At 43.2% G+C, this 9126-nt stretch overlaps 1 non-coding gene across 1 annotated transcript; it reads left to right on the top strand.

Annotated features, from left to right (window-relative positions):
* The first annotated feature begins 8309 nt into the window (after window positions 1-8309).
* LOC115894103 lies at window positions 8310-8413 on the top strand. The gene has a single exon (XR_004054148.1). It is a non-coding gene; the product is annotated as a small nucleolar RNA U13 (small nucleolar RNA).
* Window positions 8414-9126: the final 713 nt, after the last annotated feature.

Below are 9126 nucleotides of genomic sequence, written 5' to 3'. Positions count from 1 at the left end.
TGAGCTGAGATCACACCACTGCACTCCAGTCTGGGTGACGGAGTGAGACCCTGTCCCCCAAAAACTAAAAAATAAAATTAAAGTTAAAAAATAAAAAACAATTGGGAGTCCGAGGCGGGCGGATCACTTGACGTCAGGAGTTGAAGACCAGCCTGGTCAACATGGTGAAACCCCGTCTCTATTCGCCAGGCATGATGGCAGGTGCCTGTAATCCCAGCTACTCAGGAGGCTGGGGCAGGAGAATCGCTTGCACCCGGGAGGCAAAGGCTGCAGTGACCCACGACAGTGCCACTGCATTCTAGCCTGGGTGACAGAGTGAGACTCTGCCTCAAAAAATAAAAATAAAATAAAACAATAAAAATTAAAAACAAACGAAAACCAAGCAAATAACAACAACAAAAGCCAAAAATAAAAATGCCTGTGAGAGATTTCTTACAGTCACTCATGATTAGTTTATGCTCCCAGAAGAGATATGTCTTCAATGAAGTCCCGGTTTCCTCCTCTTTTATTGCACTGTTTTGTGAAGAAAGCTTAAAGAAATTAATTGTTGTCCTTGGATGTGAGGGAGGACTATACTGTGCTTTCTCTGGAAGGCACTACTGTGTGTTTGAGTACATTTCTCAAATAATTAGTAGGTGTGAGTGGCTCCGCCGATAAACATGCCACATTTATTTTCAATGATCAGTTGAAAAACACACCTATAAGCTTATAATTGCTGACATTAACAAACAACACGTATGAAGATGCTGTTCACAAAAAGTGCATGTAGTTTCATGTGTTTTATTTAATCTGAAATGAAGTTTAGCGTATCTATAGCACACAGCATGAAATATGTCATTTTGAATTTAACATTGTGCATAATGTATTCATAAGAATTATATTTATTTTTTAGCATTTATCTTCAAATCAAAGGTTAAAAGTTTCAAGATGCACAAAAGGGGTTAACCTTCTGTGAGAACTCTGAGAAATCACTGAAGACATGAAAATGACAGGCTGGAGGAAGTAAAGAACCTAGAAGGCCAAAATGTAATTCTAAGATGACATGGATCTAGAACATAGAAAAGAGAAAGGATTGATTGAAAAAATGAAAGGAAAAAAAAAAAGGAATTATTAAACGGAAGCATTAGATTCAAGTAACGGCAAAACGATCAGCAAAGTAGATGTTAACAGCATTTCAAGTACATGTTACGAGTATGAGAAGTGCAATTCTAAATATTAGGCCCTTATGTTTTAATATATCAGCAAATACAGTATTTTGTTTCTAATTTAACAGATTTTTAAGAATGTTATGTTAGTTGTGGCATATTTCCAATAAATAATTATGTTTCAGAAGGACATTGGGTACAATAAAGTGGGTCTGACAATTAACTTACCTTTGAAACCTGAGCCCTTCCTTAGTTAATAGACTGGAACACGATTCTCCTCTCCTGCTTGGAGAATCCACAAGTTGTGTTTCCTTTAGGAACACTGGAAATTCTTTTAGCCAAATGAAGAGTGTGCATTTCTTCGGCCAGGAGTTACCAGGCTGATAATCCTGATGCAGCGGTTCTCAAAGTGTCCTCAGAAGACCCACAGTAGCACCAGCAGCACCAAAGGACTTGGAAACACCAGTTTTCTAGGCTGGGCACAGTGGCTCATGCCTGTAATCCCAGCACTTTGGGAGGCTGAACTCCTGAGGTCAGGAGACCAGCCTGGCCAACATGGCAAAAACCCGCCTCTACTAAAAATACAAAAATTAGCCGGGTGTAGTGGCGGGCACCTGAAATCACAGTTAGTTGGGAGACTGAGGCAGGAGAATTGTTTGGGAGGCAGAGGTTGCAGTGAGCCAAAATCATACCATTGCACTCCAGCCTGGGCGACAAGAGCGAAAACTCTGATTAAAAAAAAAAAAAAAAAAAAAAGGCCAGGTGTGCGGTGGCTCACGCCTATAACCCCAGCACTTTGGGAGGTTGAGGTGGGCGGACACCTGAGGTCAGGAGTTCAAGACCAGCCTGCCAACATGGTGAAACCCCGTCTCTACAAAAACATGATGGCGTGCGCCTGTAATCCCATCTACTCAGAGGCTGAGGCGGGAGAATCGCTTGAACCCGGAAGGTGGGGGTTGCAGTAAGCTGAAATCACACCATTGGGCTCCAGCCTGGGTGACGTCAAGAAAAAAAAGAAAAAAAGAAACACCAGTTTTCTGATTCCACCGAAGACCTACTGCCTCAGAAACCATGAGGGCAGAACCCAGCAATTTGTGCTTTCACAAACCCTCCAGGAGTTGCTGAAATTTAAGAATCATTGCCCCAAAAAGTGGCCCTCATAACGAGATGTCAGGTAAGGAAAGACGACATTATTACCTATGTGTAGTGTGTTAACACTCTTTATGAAACATGCGTGAAGACTTAAACCAAAGACTTTCTCCATGAGATATTCCCTAATCACATTAGTGAAGTAACACTATATTTCCTCTACTTTTCTACAGCTACAGAAATCTCCCCCGGTTAGGATAACCCCAGTTTCTTATTTATCTTTGTTTTTCTTGCAGTGCACAGCATGTTGCCCACTAATTGATATGTTTAAATGTTAAAACTAAATGGAATGAATTCCTAAAATAAACAAATGTGGGATAATTTATTGCACTCTGTTCAAATTCCCATTTTGAAGTGGAATTCAAACAAACATGACAGTAAAGGCGGACAGTGAGCACAGGGACAAGAGAAAAGGAGAAAGGGAAGAAATACAGAGAACTAGATAGGAGGAAGACTGATGGGCGTAAGCCACCTTTACCTCTGGATACTGGTTTTCCTTTGAATTGTGGTATGTGCTCATATTGCTTATTAGCATATCATAGAGCTGTCGGAAGATTCTTTTCAATTAAAATTTCAAATGTAATATTAAAATTGTTTGGATTCCTTCCTACTGAGCACAGGACACCGTCTGTGGAGTTGGTGGAACAGGACTGAATAGGGCCCTACTTTAAAGGAACTCAGCTTAGTGCAGTTTCTCAACCTCAGCACTATTGGCCTTTGGGGCCCAATAATCCTTTTGTGTGAGGGGCTGTCCTGTGCACTGTAGGATGTTTAGCAGCATCCTTGGCTTCTACTCAGTAGATGCCAGAATCAACCCCCTCCCCAAGAAGTGATAATTAAAAATGTCTCCAGACTTAGCCAAACGTCCCCTGAGGAGCAAAATTTTCTCCAATTGAAAACCACTGGGTTAGCAGGAGAAACAGATAAAAAGATAGAAGTTTTCCATACACGATGATAATGCCATGACGCCATAGGGCTGGCAAGAGTGAAGGGAAGAGCTTCTCACAAAGACTCAGGTGGATGCAGGGAGGAGGAAAATTAGGAAATGAGGTGGGCAGAGTTTCAGTTAGCCTGTGGGGAAAATGAAGGAGAAGGAATAAGGAGAAGAGGAGGAAGGAGGGAGGAAGAGTGACAAGTAATAGGAAATTATAGTTGACCTTGAACAACTTGGGGGTTAGGGATGCTGACCCCTGCACAGTCAAAAATCTGAGCTTAACTTTTGACTACCTTCAAACTTTCCTAACAGCCTACTGTTGACCAGATGCTTTACCAATAACATAAAGTCTATTAACACATATTTTGTATGTTTTATGTATTATACACTGTATTCTTACAATAAAGTAAGCTAGAGAAAAGAAAATGTTATTAAGAAAATCGTAGGCTGGGTGTGGTGGCTTGTAATCCTAGCACTTTGGGAGGCTGAGGCGGGCGGATCACGAGGTCAGGAGATCGAGGCCAAGGTGAAACCCTGTCTCTACTAAAAATACAAAATATTAGCTGGGCATGGTGGTGGGCGCCTGTAGTCTCAGCTACTTGGAGAGGATGAGGCAGGAGAATGGCGTGAACCCGGGATGCGGAGCTTGCAGTGAGCCGAGATTGCACCACTGCACTCCAGCCTGGGTGACAGAGTGAGACTCTGTCTCAAAAAAAAAAAAAAAAAAAAAAAAAAAAATTGTAAAGAAGAAAAACTATATTTACTGTTCATTAAGGGGAAGTAGATCATCATAAAGGTCTTCATCTTTGTCATCTTCACGTTAAGTAGGCTGAAGGAGGAGGGGGAGAGAGAGAAGAGATTGGCCTTGCTGTCTTAGGGGTGGCAGGGGTGGTAGAGGTGCAGGAGGTGGAAGGGGAGGCAGAGAAAGGCAGGCACACTCAGTGTAGCTTTCACTGAAAGAAATCTGCGTATGAGTGGACCCATGCAGTTCAAACCTGACTTGTTCAGTCAACTGTACTTCTTCCAGGCTAAGAACAGAGAATAAAAAAATGTGCAGAGGCCTGAAACAGCATATTATATTGAAAGAACTCAAAGGTGGTAAATGCTTTACTACTGAAGCATAAAGTGAGAAAGGGGAATCATGGGCTCTGAAATTGCAGCCACAAGTCTACAGAACACATTTTTCATAGCCCAAGGTCAGTCTTCTATTACCCTTTGCAGTGAGGTTATCATCATCCATTTTTCACTCGTCAGTACTAGGGAGCCCATTAAATACTTGCCACTATACTTGGTCCCAATAGTTAATAGACTGCAGCATCTTTTATTTCTTCACCTAGCCTGAAATCAGTTGAGCTTTTGAAGAATCTTAGATATGTGGTTTTTTTCTTCACGTTTAGAATGGGGCACTTAAAAAGATGCATAGTACTTGAAAATAGAGAAAGAAAATAGCATGTAGCAATTTGTGCCTTTATTCTGTCCAAACATCTCAAAAAGGAAAAAATAATTTTAAGGGTAAATATTGTTATCAATTTATCTGAGCTCTTTTGACTTCCTGTGAGCCTGAAAAAACAGGATCATGTCTTTTTAATATTTACCATAGTGCCTGATATGTAGGCATTTGACCAATGTTTATTAGATACATGTTCACTTTTATTATTAGTACTACTAACCACATTTTAATACAGACTAATAATACCTGATAAACTTCTCAAGGATGTGATCTCATCTGATCACTATAACAACCCGATGAGGTAAGTGAGGAATAGTTGTTAACTCTAATACATATCATATCTTATCCTTGACCCAGTATTACCCCAGTCATGCCTTCCTCTCGCTGCAATGAAAGAAAACAGATAAATACAAAATGTTGCATCCCATATAAGTGCTCATTCTTATGGTAGATAAGTAAATGGAAAAGACAGGCATGTATTTTCAATTTTTTTTAAGTCCTAGAATTATAAAACAATAAAGAAGGGAGAGAAACCTTAAGGGACCAACCTCTTGATTTTACAGGTGAGAAAACTGAGGCCACATAGCCATTTAGTGCAGAGCCAGGATTATAAACCAGATGTTTGGACTCCTATGTGGTGGTGGACCTGAGGATAAAACTAATTAGCGTCCTTACTGGAAAATTCCATGTATCTCTAAGGAGCAGATCACCACACACGTGCACAGCCCAAGTCTGGATTGTGGAAGTTTTTTCGGGTAGACTTTGTCTTCAGTAGATAGATATGGTCCAGAAGAAGGCCGGCTTGAAGTACGTAAGAAAGGGCATATTCAAAACAAATACATGGCTGGGCGCCATGGCTCACGCCTGTAATCCCAGCACTTTGGGAAGCCAAGGCGGGTGGATCACGAGGTCAGGAGATCGAGACCATCCTGGCTAACACGGTGAAACTCATCTCTACTAAAAAGTACAGAAAAAAAAAAAAATTTAGAAGGGTGTGGTGGCAGGCACCGGGAGGCTGAGACAGGAGAATTGGCATGAACCCAGGATGCGGAGCTTGCAGTGAGCGGAGATAGCGCCACTGCGCTCCAGCCTGGGCGACAGAGAGAGACTCCGTCTCAAAAAAGAGAAAACAAATACATGTATACCTATTCTTTTAAACCAGTACTTAACAATAGTATCCAGGTGTCCGAATATAATAGCTTATCTGTTTTATTTTTTCCAGAAAAGGAAACAAGGTCTTAGAGGTTACATTTTACATAGGATTTTGTTAGCCAAGTCAGCATCTGTTTGCATCTTAAAAATGAGTCATTCCTATTCCTTGTAAGTAGGACAGGAGGGCAGCTGGAATTCCCCAGCTCACTCCTTGTCACTGCTTCCTGCCTCTGTTGCTCTTTGTCCTCCACAGCACACTTCGTTGGCTAAAAAGTGAACCAGATACTTCATTACCTCAGGGCAGTTGTAAGTACTGAGTCAGACGCCTTAGGCTTGTGTGATGGGAAGTTTAGGGCGAGACCAATGTCTACTTTAACAACAGTGTGAATAAATTAATCTCTTTTGAGATTTTATTACTCAATATTCCACCCAGAAAGAAACACAGATGACACTCAGCCTATCAAAGGCCATCCGGGACTGACAAATGCAGAGCTTGTTGTTGTAGATGACAAGGCTCAGTGGATGGATCATCACTGAAAGAAAGGGAAACATTTTGAACTGTTGTGTCTCTCTCCTTGCTCACCTGAAAAACAAAAAAATCCTTGGCCGGGCGCAGTGGCTCACGCCTGTAATCTCAGCACTTTGAGAGGCCTAGGCGGGCAGATCATTTGAGGTCATAAGTTCGAGACCAGCCTGGCCAACATGACGAAACCCCGTCTCTACTAAAAATACAAAAACTAGCTGGGTGTGTTGGCGGGCACCTGTAATCCCAGCTACTTGGGAGGCTGAGGCAGGAGAATTGCCTGAACCTGGGAAGTGGAGGTTGCAGTGAGCTGAGGTCGTGCCACCGCACTCCAGCCTGGACGACAGAGTGAGACTCCATCTCAACAAACAAACAAACAAAAAAACAACAAAAAATCCTTAACCACAGACTAAGTAAGCATTATTACACAGAGTGTCATTCGCTAATCTTGCTTGTGCCTGAACTTTGAAAGCACCAGGCCCTTGCTTTGGGAGTTGGGGGTGTAGGGTGTAAGTGTGTGTGTCCTCTAGAAGGAGACAACACTGTGAACAGAAGGAGAAGATCTTGGAGATTTGTTAATTTCCTATTGCAGTTAGCCTTGTCTTGGGCTTTCACTTTAGCACTTAACATACATACTCCCTTGCACAGCTGTTATGTTTTTCTCTTCATGTGTACAACTTGAATTATCCAATGGCCTTGCTTTGACGATATTCATCCTATCTTATTGATTCTCTCACTGTGTAGGACAATGGAGAACACAGTAAGAAAACCCTCAATGGATACTACTTACACTAAATTAACTATGAATTCAAAGTTTTAAGATGCTACTTAATCATGTAAGCCTGGTTCTCCAAAACTTCATCTGCCATGGGAAAAATCAAAGCTTGTAAAATGATTAAACTTGTAAAGGAATTAAACTGTAGGATTCACTCATTTTATAATTGGTATTTTCACCCTAAGAGCTTTCGTTTTCCTCTCTGGTGCTTAAAAACAAAGTAAAACAGACAAAACAAGATTAACTAAATTAAAACCCCCGTGACTTAAAAAAAAATAGCCAAGAATAATGTGCAAGTGTCTAGTTAGGCCAACAGATGTGCTTAACACGTATGAACTGGGAACACCAATGAACATGAAGGGTGAGGAAGAGCACCACCCCGTGCTTCTTTTCCTGCTCCTGCTCTTGCAGAGGGTCAGGCTTGGAGACCACATATGGTCAGCTCAACACACGAGTCCACCAAGCAGCCCATGAGGAACTCTTCCTTCCAGAGTTGTGCACACCATGCAGTGTGGTCCACCTGCAGAAGCACAGAACAGGCGCTGCCTGGGCCAGAGGTCCATTCAGGTCATGGAATTGGTCTCAATGCCATTTAGGCATGAATCCAGGGTCCTGGGTACCAGACGCATGGTCTAGGTAGGGAGTGTTATGTACTAGGTGAGCATGGGGTTCCATTGGGCATGTTCCCTTGTCTTGTAGGATGTTAGCTCTGAGGGGCGTGGCTGTAAGAAGGCTAGCCTCGAGCTCTCTAAAAGGCAGGGCTCAGGACAAAGCTCCCACTTGCTTAGGCCTGTGGGTAGTACTACTTAAAAATCCCCTTGGCCGGGCGCGGTGGCTCAAGCCTGTAATCCCAGCACTTTGGGAGGCCGAGACGGGCGGATCACGAGGTCAGGAGATCGAGACCATCCTGGCTAACACGGTGAAACCCCGTCTCTACTAAAAATACAAAAAAACTAGCCGGGCGAAGTGGCGGGCGCCTGTAGTCCCAGCTACTCGGGAGGCTGAGGCAGGAGAATGGCCTAAACCCGGGAGGCGGAGCTTGCAGTGAGCTGAGATCCGGCCACTGCACTCCAGCCCCGGCGACAGAGTGAGACTCTGCCTCAAAAAAAAAAAAAAAAAAAAAAAAAAAAAAAAAAAAAAAAAAATCCCCTTGAGAACTTCTTTAAAATGCAAATGTCTCGATCCTTTTGTGGTTCAAAAGCATGATGATTGGGTGTTCACAGGCATGTGTGAGACGGGCCACCCTCTGAACCTCCTTATGACCTGCTACACTACCTGTCTGACCTGAAAAAAAAAAAAAAAATGCAAATTTCTGGATTCTACCCGCCTCCCCGCACTCCGACATTATGATATAGCAGCTCTGTGGTAGGACCCAGGAATCTGCCTGTGTAATCACAGGTTGATATTCTGGTGTTTCCTGGTTTTGCTCTGCTGATTTGGGGGATGTTTACCAGCAGGAGAGCGGCCTCTTTCCTCTGCCCTCCCCCAGACCCCAGTGACTCACGCTCCTATTGCTCCTCCTGTTGCTGGCCTCTGTTGTGGTTGCCAGCGCTACTTTGCAGACGCTGCCTGCTCCCTGCACGCCAACACAGATTCTGTTTCCCTGCTACCGCTGCTGCTGTTGTTTGTTCCGTCCCTGGCTTATTGTAGGAGAACTCATTGTTCTGTTGCCACTGCTACCAAGCTGCAAACACCAGGCTCACGGTGCAAGGGGAAAGGGTTTCTCCTCTGGGTGTTCTGCCTCTATCGCCTAGGCTCTCAGGCTTTGTTGTCAATGGCACTGCGAGACCCTAAACTGTGGCCTTGTGATTCCCACATCTCCATTTAGTTCTTTCTTTTGTTCTCTGAGATCTGAGAAGGAACCCATGTCTTTTAGTATTCCTGTTTTCTTTGGGTACTTCCCCCCGCCCCCACTCTAGAATTTAGGGCAACCTTCTGCTTTGGTCTGAATGTTTATATCCCCCCAACTCACCAAATTCATATGTTGAAATCTTAACC

The sequence above is a fragment of the Rhinopithecus roxellana genome, chromosome 16 (genome assembly GCF_007565055.1).
Source record: "Rhinopithecus roxellana isolate Shanxi Qingling chromosome 16, ASM756505v1, whole genome shotgun sequence".
NCBI lineage: Eukaryota > Metazoa > Chordata > Mammalia > Primates > Cercopithecidae > Rhinopithecus > Rhinopithecus roxellana.
This window is presented reverse-complemented; position numbering and strand designations above follow the sequence as displayed.